At 40.7% G+C, this 9,645-nt stretch overlaps 1 long non-coding RNA gene across 1 annotated transcript in view; it reads right to left on the reverse strand.

Moving 5' to 3' along the window:
- LOC128639249 (uncharacterized) overlaps positions 1-2,398 on the reverse strand; it is a 127,008-nt gene extending 124,610 nt beyond the window's left edge. The window contains exon 1 of the long non-coding RNA XR_008399150.1: positions 2,288-2,398. This is a non-coding gene — a long non-coding RNA (uncharacterized LOC128639249). The remainder of the gene's footprint in view (positions 1-2,287) is intronic.
- Positions 2,399-9,645: the final 7,247 nt, after the last annotated feature.

Here is a 9,645-nt window from a genome sequence, read left to right on the forward strand (position 1 = left end):
AATCCTCAAAAATACAACTTGCCTAATAATTCTGCACTCCCTGTATATGGCCTGCATGATTACCCTGACAAAGTATAATAACAAAAATGCTGTCATGGACCCTTGTTAACTAGGTTTTGTTAAGTAGTACTATTCTTAGCACTTTAATCCCTGCTACTCCCCCTATCGGGGGAGGTCTATATGGCGTGCCTGATTATCCTGGCAAAATATAACAACAAGACATGTGGTCTGGGAACCACTGTTAACTAGGTTGTGTTCATTTTTACTATTCTTACCACTTTAATCCCTGTTACTCCCCCTATCGGGGGCGGTCTATATGGCCTGGCTGATTATCCTGGCAAAATCTAATAACAAGACATGCAGTCTGGGAACCACTGTTAATGTTAACTAGGTTGTGTTAAATTGTACTATTCTTTGCACTTTAATCCCTGTTACTTCCCCTATCAAGGGAGGTCTATATGGCCTGCATGATTACCCTGGCAAAGTATAACAACAAAACATGCGGTCTTGGACCCATGGTGGTACTGGTATAACTAGGTTTTCTTAAGTATTACTATTCTTCGCAGTTTAATCCCTGTGATTGGTCTGTCCTCCTACTTCAAATTTGTCCAAAACACAAGTGGCTGTCTCAAAACAGTCTGGACAGAAGATAGATAGATAGGATAGATAGATATACATAGATTGATAGTTAGATAGAATCGATAGAAGAGAAATAGATAGATTTGTTAAATATATAACTACCCTGACAAAGTATAATAATTAAACATGCGGTCTGGGACCCATGGTAACTAGGTTGTGTAAAGTAGTACTATTCTTAGTACTTTCATCCCTGTAACTCCTCCTATCGGGGGAGGTCTATATGGCCTGCATTATTAGCATGACAAAGTATAACAACAAGACACGCAGTCTGGGACCCATGGTAACTAGGTTGTGTTAAGTAGTACTTTTCTAAGCACTTTAATCCCTGTTACTCCCCCTATCGGGGGAGGTCTATATGGCCTGCATGATTACCCTGACAAACTATAATAACAAAACATGCGGTCTGGGACCCATGGTGGTTCTGGTATAACTAGGTTTTCTTAAGTATTACTATTCTTCCCAGTTTAATCCCTGTGATTGGTCTGTCCTCCTACTTCAAATTTGTTCAAAACACAAGTGGCTGTCTCAAAACAGTCTGGACAGAAGATAGATAGGATAGACAGATATATATAGATTGATAGTTAGATAGAATCGATAGAAGAGAAATAGATAGATTTGTTAGATATATAACTACCCTGACAAAGTATAATAATTAAACATGCGGTCTGGGACCCATGGTAACTAGGTTGTGTTAAGTAGTACTATTCTTAGCACTTTAATCCCTGTAACTCCCCCTATCGGGGGAGGTCTATATGGCATGCATGATTACCCTGACAAAGTATAACAACAAGACACGCGGTGTGGGACCCATGGTAACTAGCTTGTGTTAATTAGTACTTTTCTTAGCACTTTAATCCCTGTTACCCCCCCTATCGGGGGAGGTCTATATGGCCTGCCTGATTACCCTGACAAAATATAATAATAAGACATGCGGTCTGGGACCCATGGTAACTAGGTTGTGTTTTAAGTAGTACTATTCTTAGCACTTTAATCTCTGTAACTCCCCCTATCGGGGGAGGTCTATATGGCCTGCATGATTACCCTAACAAAATATAATAATAAGACATATGCTCTGGGACCCATGGTAAGTTTGTGTTAAGTAGTACTGTTCTTAGCATTTTAATACCTGTTACTCACCCTATCAGGGGCTGTCTATATGGCCTTCATGATTACCCTAACAAAATATAATAATAAGACATATGCTCTGTGACCCATGGTAAGGTTGTGTTAAGTAGTACTGTTCTTAGCAATTTAATACCTGTTACTCACCCTATCGGGGGAGGTCTATATGGCCTTCATGATTACCCTTACAAAATATAATAACAAGACATGCGGTCTGGGACCCATGGTAACTAGGTTGTGTTAAGTAGTACTGTTCTTAGCATTTTAATAGAAAGATAGAGATGGGCCCAGCACTCACCATCCAATTTCGGGTGCACGCTACAGGGGTTTCTGCACTAACCCTCAAAGTAGACAAATTGTAGAAAAGAGCAGCAGCACCACACTTTATGAACTTTTAACTGCTTTTAATGATGAAACATACAGAAAAACAACGACGTTTCGGTCATCAACTGACCTTAATCATGTTGTATACAAAAGTAACTAAACACACTACTTAAATAGCTATATGGGGAGGGGTCACAGATACCTGTGTGGGTGTGGACCCATATAGTTAACACTTTCATACATCAAACAAAGTAAGGTTCTCAAGCTCCCTCTAGTGGATAAAGGTACTTCATTTTAAGCTTCTATAGTGACCTATAAGACAAGATGTAAATACATATATATTATACAAATATCAATTTAAAATATTCTGACTTTTCAAAAAGCAAATATTACAAAAGCAAAATATGTACATAGATACCACACTTATAACAATATATCCAGATATGTAATATATTCACAGTGTTACTTGCCAATCTATTTCCTTATTCATTCCTAGAGGGGCAAGTGTTTGTAATGTATAGATCCAGAATGTCTCTCTGCTTTTAAGAATAGATTGTCTGTCCCCACCTCTCCTAGGCCTCTTAATCTGCTCTATAACCTGGAATCTCAGTTGGGAGATAGTGTGGCCTGCCTGTAAGAAATGGTTAGAGACTGGAGCGTCCCTATTCCCACATCTTATATTGGATTTGTGTTCAACAATCCTATCCCTTATCCGACGTGTAGACTCACCTATATAAATCTTTGAGCATGGACATTTGATTAAATAAATCACATACTCTGAGTTACATGTAAAGTAACCAGGGATTTTGTATTTCTTACCGGTTAGGGGATGTAGGAAACAGTCACCTCTAATTACATTATTGCAATTACAACACCCTAAGCATGGGAAACAGCCGAATTTAGGTTTAGATATATATGTTTGTGTCTGTTTCTTCCCAGAGCCTAAATCTGCTCTTACTAGTTTATCCCTTAGGTTTTTGCACCTTCTATACGCTGGCATAGGTGGTAATTCGAATTCTTTAATTTGAGGGTTAAGATCTTTAATAACAGACCAGTGTTTTCTAATAATGCTGTTAATATTTTTGCTAAGTGGGTTGAATTGTGAGACAAAGACCATACGTTTATTATCTTTTTCCTGCCTCACTGTATTGCCTCTCAGGATAGAATGTCTAGGAATTTCACTGACTTCTTCTATCTGTTTCTGGATAAGTTGTTTGGGAAAACCTCTCTCAATGAATAATTTACCCATTTCAAGTAATCTGGTATGTGCTGTACTGTCATCTGAGACAATTTTTTTGACCCTCAAAAGTTGGCTTCTAGGAAGGCTATTAATCAAATGAGGGGGGTGGGCACTTTCATACCTCAGAAGACTATTTCTGTCACTCTCTTTCCTATATAGGTCAATTTTTAATGTCCTCCCATCTTTGATTACCTTAGTATCTAAGAAAGCCACTGACTCTTCACTGAAGGTCAACTTAAACTTGATGTGTCTAGTGGACACATTCAAATCAGCCACAAACTCTTGTAGGGAGTCAATGTCGCCCCCCCATATGCCAAACACATCATCGATATATCTGAACCAACATAGTCCATATTGTTGAAACAACTGATTAGTGTATACAAATCTCTCCTCATATACATTCATAAAGATGTTGGCATATGTGGGGGCGACATTTGACCCCATAGCAGTACCCTGACATTGTAGGTAAAATTGATCCTGAAAAAGGAAAAAATTGCAGTAGAGGATGAGTTGTAATAATCCTAAGATAAATTCACACTGAATGTTAGAAAATCTATCATTACTCTGAATAGCCTGTCCAATAGCCCCTAAGCCACTTGTATGTGTAATGGATGTATATAGACTATTCACATCAAGGGTAAAAAGGATACATTTCTCACTTGACACACTCAATTCCTCTAATTTCACAAGGAAGTCACCTGTGTCCTTAATATAGGACATAGATTCCATAGCTAATGGTCTAAGTAGCTTGTCAAGGTATTTGGATACATTTGTCATGATCGAATTAGTACTGGCAACGATTGGACGGCCAGGGGGGGCCTCTCTGTTCTTGTGTATTTTGGGTAATGTATAAAATACAGGTGTAACAAATTCTTCAATCAACAGAAATTTTTGTTCTTTTTCAGTTATCACCCCATTACCCATTGCTTTATTAATATATTTAGCCAACTCACGTTGTATCTCAAATGTTGGGTCTCTGTCTAATAATTTATACACAGTTTTGTCTTGTAATTGGCCCCTAATCTCTTGAATATAGTATTGCTTATCAAGAATGACGGTGGCTCCGCCCTTATCTGCTGGCTTGCAAATAATCTCACTATTGTTTTTCAAACTTAATAGTGCATTGTTTTCAGATCTAGAGAAATTACTCTGTAAGGTTTTCCTGTCCCTATCTGTGACTAGTTGTTTTTGTTTAAGTACATCAATATCCCTCAGAACAAGCTGTATAAAAGTTTCTATGCTGTTGTTATGCACCTGAGGATTAAAATTACTTTTACATCTTAAACCCAAATTTTTGAGAGACAAAGGTTTATTACCATACTCCAAGTCCGCATTAGTATTATGTCCTTGAACACCCTGTAATTGTCCAAAATATACCTTTAGTTTAATGTTGCGGAATAAAGTATGTAATTCTCTTTGTAGCTGAAAAAAGTCCCATCTCGATATGGGACAAAATGACAGTCCTTTGTTGACTACCTGTTTCTCTGTGTCTGTTAGAGTATGTTTGGAAATATTCACCATCAATTCCGCTTGTTCTTGTTCCGTGCCGTCCTCTGTGGCCTGGCTTCTTTTGTTTTGGTATCCATTGTTTTTCCGGCGGTGCTTCCGACCGCCCCTGCGTCTCCTTCGGAGTCCCCCGACGTGTCGCTCGTGGATGACGTAGAAGATGCGCCCGTGTCGCGCATCCGACGTTGCCGTCTCCAATTGGTCGACCCTTGTCGCCTCCTATCGTCGTAATTGGGATCTGTTGCCCATCGATACACCATACCACTGCGATAGTCGTCTTCGTCCCTCTGGAACTTTTGGCGTTTTCGTGCCTCAATGACCTTCTTCATTTCTGCAATATTACTATTCACAGATTGCAGTAATTTATCCACATCCTCGGCCGTCATCATCGCTCTCAATGCTGACTCCTGGCGTGACAGTTCCTCTTTCTGCATATCCAGGTCCCGCTGCAAATAATCCACTGTGAGTACCAAGAGGTCAAAAGAACACTTGTTTAGAATGTAGGTGAATTTTTCACAGTATTCCTTGTTGTCACGCATGAGTGTTGGTCTCACACTCATGCGGAGGCCCCTCGGTATACGTCTTACTCTGTGGTACTCCGCTAGAGTCGTGGCATGTAGCCCATAAGCCAGATTTTTCTTTGATAGTTTCTCAAATTCTTTAGATGATACCTCTGTTGGAGGAGTTTGGAGAAAGTTCCGTGAACCTCGTACTAAGGTGGTAATCCGTGCCGCCTCAAGGTCACTATAGGTAAAAGTCTGTGGTTCAGTTCCATCATTCTTGTTCTCCATGTTTAAATAAAGAGTAGGGAGTGCACGAAGCCCAGTGCAAACAGTCAGGATAGAAAGATAGAGATGGGCCCAGCACTCACCATCCAATTTCGGGTGCACGCTACAGGGGTTTCTGCACTAACCCTCAAAGTAGACAAATTGTAGAAAAGAGCAGCAGCACCACACTTTATGAACTTTTAACTGCTTTTAATGATGAAACATACAGAAAAACAACGACGTTTCGGTCATCAACTGACCTTAATCATGTTGTATACAAAAGTAACTAAACACACTACTTAAATAGCTATATGGGGAGGGGTCACAGATACCTGTGTGGGTGTGGACCCATATAGTTAACACATTCATACATCAAACAAAGTAAGGTTCTCAAGCTCCCTCTAGTGGATAAAGGTACTTCATTTTAAGCTTCTATAGTGACCTATAAGACAAGATGTAAATACAGAGAGACATTCTGGATCTATACATTACAAACACTTGCCCCTCTAGGAATGAATAAGGAAATAGATTGGCAAGTAACACTGTGAATATATTACATATCTGGATATATTGTTATAAGTGTGGTATCTATGTACATATTTTGCTTTTGTAATATTTGCTTTTTGAAAAGTCAGAATATTTTAAATTGATATTTGTATAATATATATGTATTTACATCTTGTCTTATAGGTCACTATAGAAGCTTAAAATGAAGTACCTTTATCCACTAGAGGGAGCTTGAGAACCTTACTTTGTTTGATGTATGAAAGTGTTAACTATATGGGTCCACACCCACACAGGTATCTGTGACCCCTCCCCATATAGCTATTTAAGTAGTGTGTTTAGTTACTTTTGTATACAACATGATTAAGGTCAGTTGATGACCGAAACGTCGTTGTTTTTCTGTATGTTTCATCATTAAAAGCAGTTAAAAGTTCATAAAGTGTGGTGCTGCTGCTCTTTTCTACAACTTAGCATTTTAATACCTGTTACTCACCCTATCGGGGGAGGTCTATATGGCCTGCATGATTACCCTGACAAACTATAATAACAAAACATGCGGTCTGGGACCCATGGTGGTTCTGGTATAACTAGGTTTTCTTAAGTATTACTATTCTTCCCAGTTTAATCCCTGTGATTGGTCTGTCCTCCTACTTCAAATTTGTTCAAAACACAAGTGGCTGTCTCAAAACAGTCTGGACAGAAGATAGATAGGATAGACAGATATATATAGATTGATAGTTAGATAGAATCGATAGAAGAGAAATAGATAGATTTGTTAGATATATAACTACCCTGACAAAGTATAATAATTAAACATGCGGTCTGGGACCCATGGTAACTAGGTTGTGTTAAGTAGTACTATTCTTAGCACTTTAATCCCTGTAACTCCCCCTATCGGGGGAGGTCTATATGGCATGCATGATTACCCTGACAAAGTATAACAACAAGACACGCGGTGTGGGACCCATGGTAACTAGCTTGTGTTAATTAGTACTTTTCTTAGCACTTTAATCCCTGTTACCCGCCCCTATCGGGGGAGGTCTATATGGCCTGCCTGATTACCCTGACAAAATATAATAATAAGACATGCGGTCTGGGACCCATGGTAACTAGGTTGTGTTTTAAGTAGTACTATTCTTAGCACTTTAATCTCTGTAACTCCCCCTATCGGGGGAGGTCTATATGGCCTGCATGATTACCCTAATAAAATATAATAATAAGACATATGCTCTGGGACCCATGGTAAGTTTGTGTTAAGTAGTACTGTTCTTAGCATTTTAATACCTGTTACTCACCCTATCAGGGGCGGTCTATATGGCCTTCATGATTACCCTAACAAAATATAATAATAAGACATATGCTCTGTGACCCATGGTAAGGTTGTGTTAAGTAGTACTGTTCTTAGCAATTTAATACCTGTTACTCACCCTATCGGGGGAGGTCTATATGGCCTTCATGATTACCCTTACAAAATATAATAACAAGACATGCGGTCTGGGACCCATGGTAACTAGGTTGTGTTAAGTAGTACTGTTCTTAGCATTTTAATACCTGTTACTCACCCTATAGGGGGAGGTCTATATGGCCTGCATGATTACCCTAACAAAATATAATAATAAGACATAAGCTCTGGGACCCATGTTAAGTTTGTGTTAAGTAGTACTGTTCTTAGCATTTTAATACCTGTTACTCACCCTATCGGGGGAGGTCTATATGGCCTGCATGATTACCCTTACAAAATATAATAACAAGACATGCGGTCTGGGACCCATGGTAACTAGGTTGTGTTAAGTAGTACTGTTCTTATTAGTTTAATACCTGTTACAACACCGAATGGTGGGAGGTCTAAATGGCCTGCATGATTAGCCGCACCAAACCAAAAAAAAAGGCATGCGGTCTTGGACTAAGACCCATGGCTAACTCGGTTGTGTAAAGTAGTACTATTCTTAGCACTTTTATCCCTGTTACTTCAAGGCCTCTCGGGGGTGGTCTACATGGCCATCATGATTAGCCTAACAAAGTACAACAATAAAACCTTGGCTCTGGAAAGCCCGTTAATTGGCTGTATTTTGCTAGTACTGTTCTTATTAGTTTAATACCTGTTACAACACCGAATGGTGGGAGGTCTATATGGCCTGCATGATTAGCCGCACCAAACCAAAAAAAAAGGCATGCAGTCTTGGACTAAGACCCATGGCTAACTCGGTTGTGTAAAGTAGGACTATTCTTAGCACTTTCATCCCTGGTCTACATGGCCATCATGATTACCCTCACCAAAATATAACAACAAGACGTGCGGTCAGGGAACCATGGTAAGGCTACTTCCTTTCGCAAAATCGAGTATACCAGTTGCAGGCAGAGGTTCTGACCCTGCATTATGGCTGCACCTCTCCCTAAAAGAGGCATCCATTACAGAGTCTGTGGGCATGCAAAGAGCTGCCCTGCCTAAAAGGAGCAGCAAGGCAGTACAGGTCGTTCTCCTTCAGCCGTTTTATACGATGGCCCACGGCCACGACCCTCAACAGCCACAACAGAATGATACACCACATATGCCATCCTTTTGAACAATAGAGTACAGTAAAGTACTTCCCACGACTCAGTTTCTTTTGGCACAGGTTGCAAATGCCATCGCTGTTGTCAGAGGCAGACACACAAAAAAAATGCCACACTGCTGAGCTCTGCGATGACGGCATTCTGGTGGTGGCAACAGCATGCGTTGATTGGCGTGCTGTCTGGCTGACCCCGGGTGCCGATGCATGCTGTCTGACTGTGCCACTAGCTCCTTGCGACGGCCTCCCCCTGCTTCCAACTTGTCTCCTCCTCCTCCTCTCTGTCTCCCCATCTGAACTTTCCCCCTCTTCTTCTTCTCTTCTAGCAGGCACCCACGTGACATCCACCGACACATCATCATCAACCGCTTCACTTGTATCTGACACATCAAGAAAGGAAGCAGCAGCGGGTACAACATCATCATCATCATCATCACACCGTACCTCCATGTCTGTAATGCTGCCTGACTGAGACATATCACTGTTATCTACATCCTCTGTCAATGATGGTTGCGCATCACTCATTTCTTCCAACTGATGTGTCAATAACTCCTGTGACAGATCAAGTGAAGCGGCTGTGGTGCTAGTGTTGGTGGTGGCGACAGGCGGGCGAGTGGCACTGGTCACTTGAGACGTGCCCAAAGCACAGCTGGACGTAGATGGTGCGTCAAGGTTAGGAGGACTAGGAGCGGAAGCTGTAGAAGATTGGGTGTCCTGTGTTAGCCATTCAGCTAGGTTCTCCTCAGAACTTTTCGCGTCCCCCCTGGCACCCGGCGTCTGAGCAATGTGCATATTTGTAGGGTCTAAAGGAATCACAGCACCATGACCACGACAGAACCTGCGGGGTGGCCTGCCTCTGCCTGTCATTTTTTTTTAAATGGACACTTACAATACTATTACACAAATTATGAGTGGTGGCACTGGGCAAGTGGGCACAGACTGACAACAAAAAAAAGTCTGATGTTTCAAAGTCAAAAATGTTTATTTTTTAAAT

This window comes from Bombina bombina, chromosome 8 (assembly GCF_027579735.1).
Source record: "Bombina bombina isolate aBomBom1 chromosome 8, aBomBom1.pri, whole genome shotgun sequence".
Taxonomy (NCBI): Eukaryota; Metazoa; Chordata; class Amphibia; order Anura; family Bombinatoridae; genus Bombina; species Bombina bombina.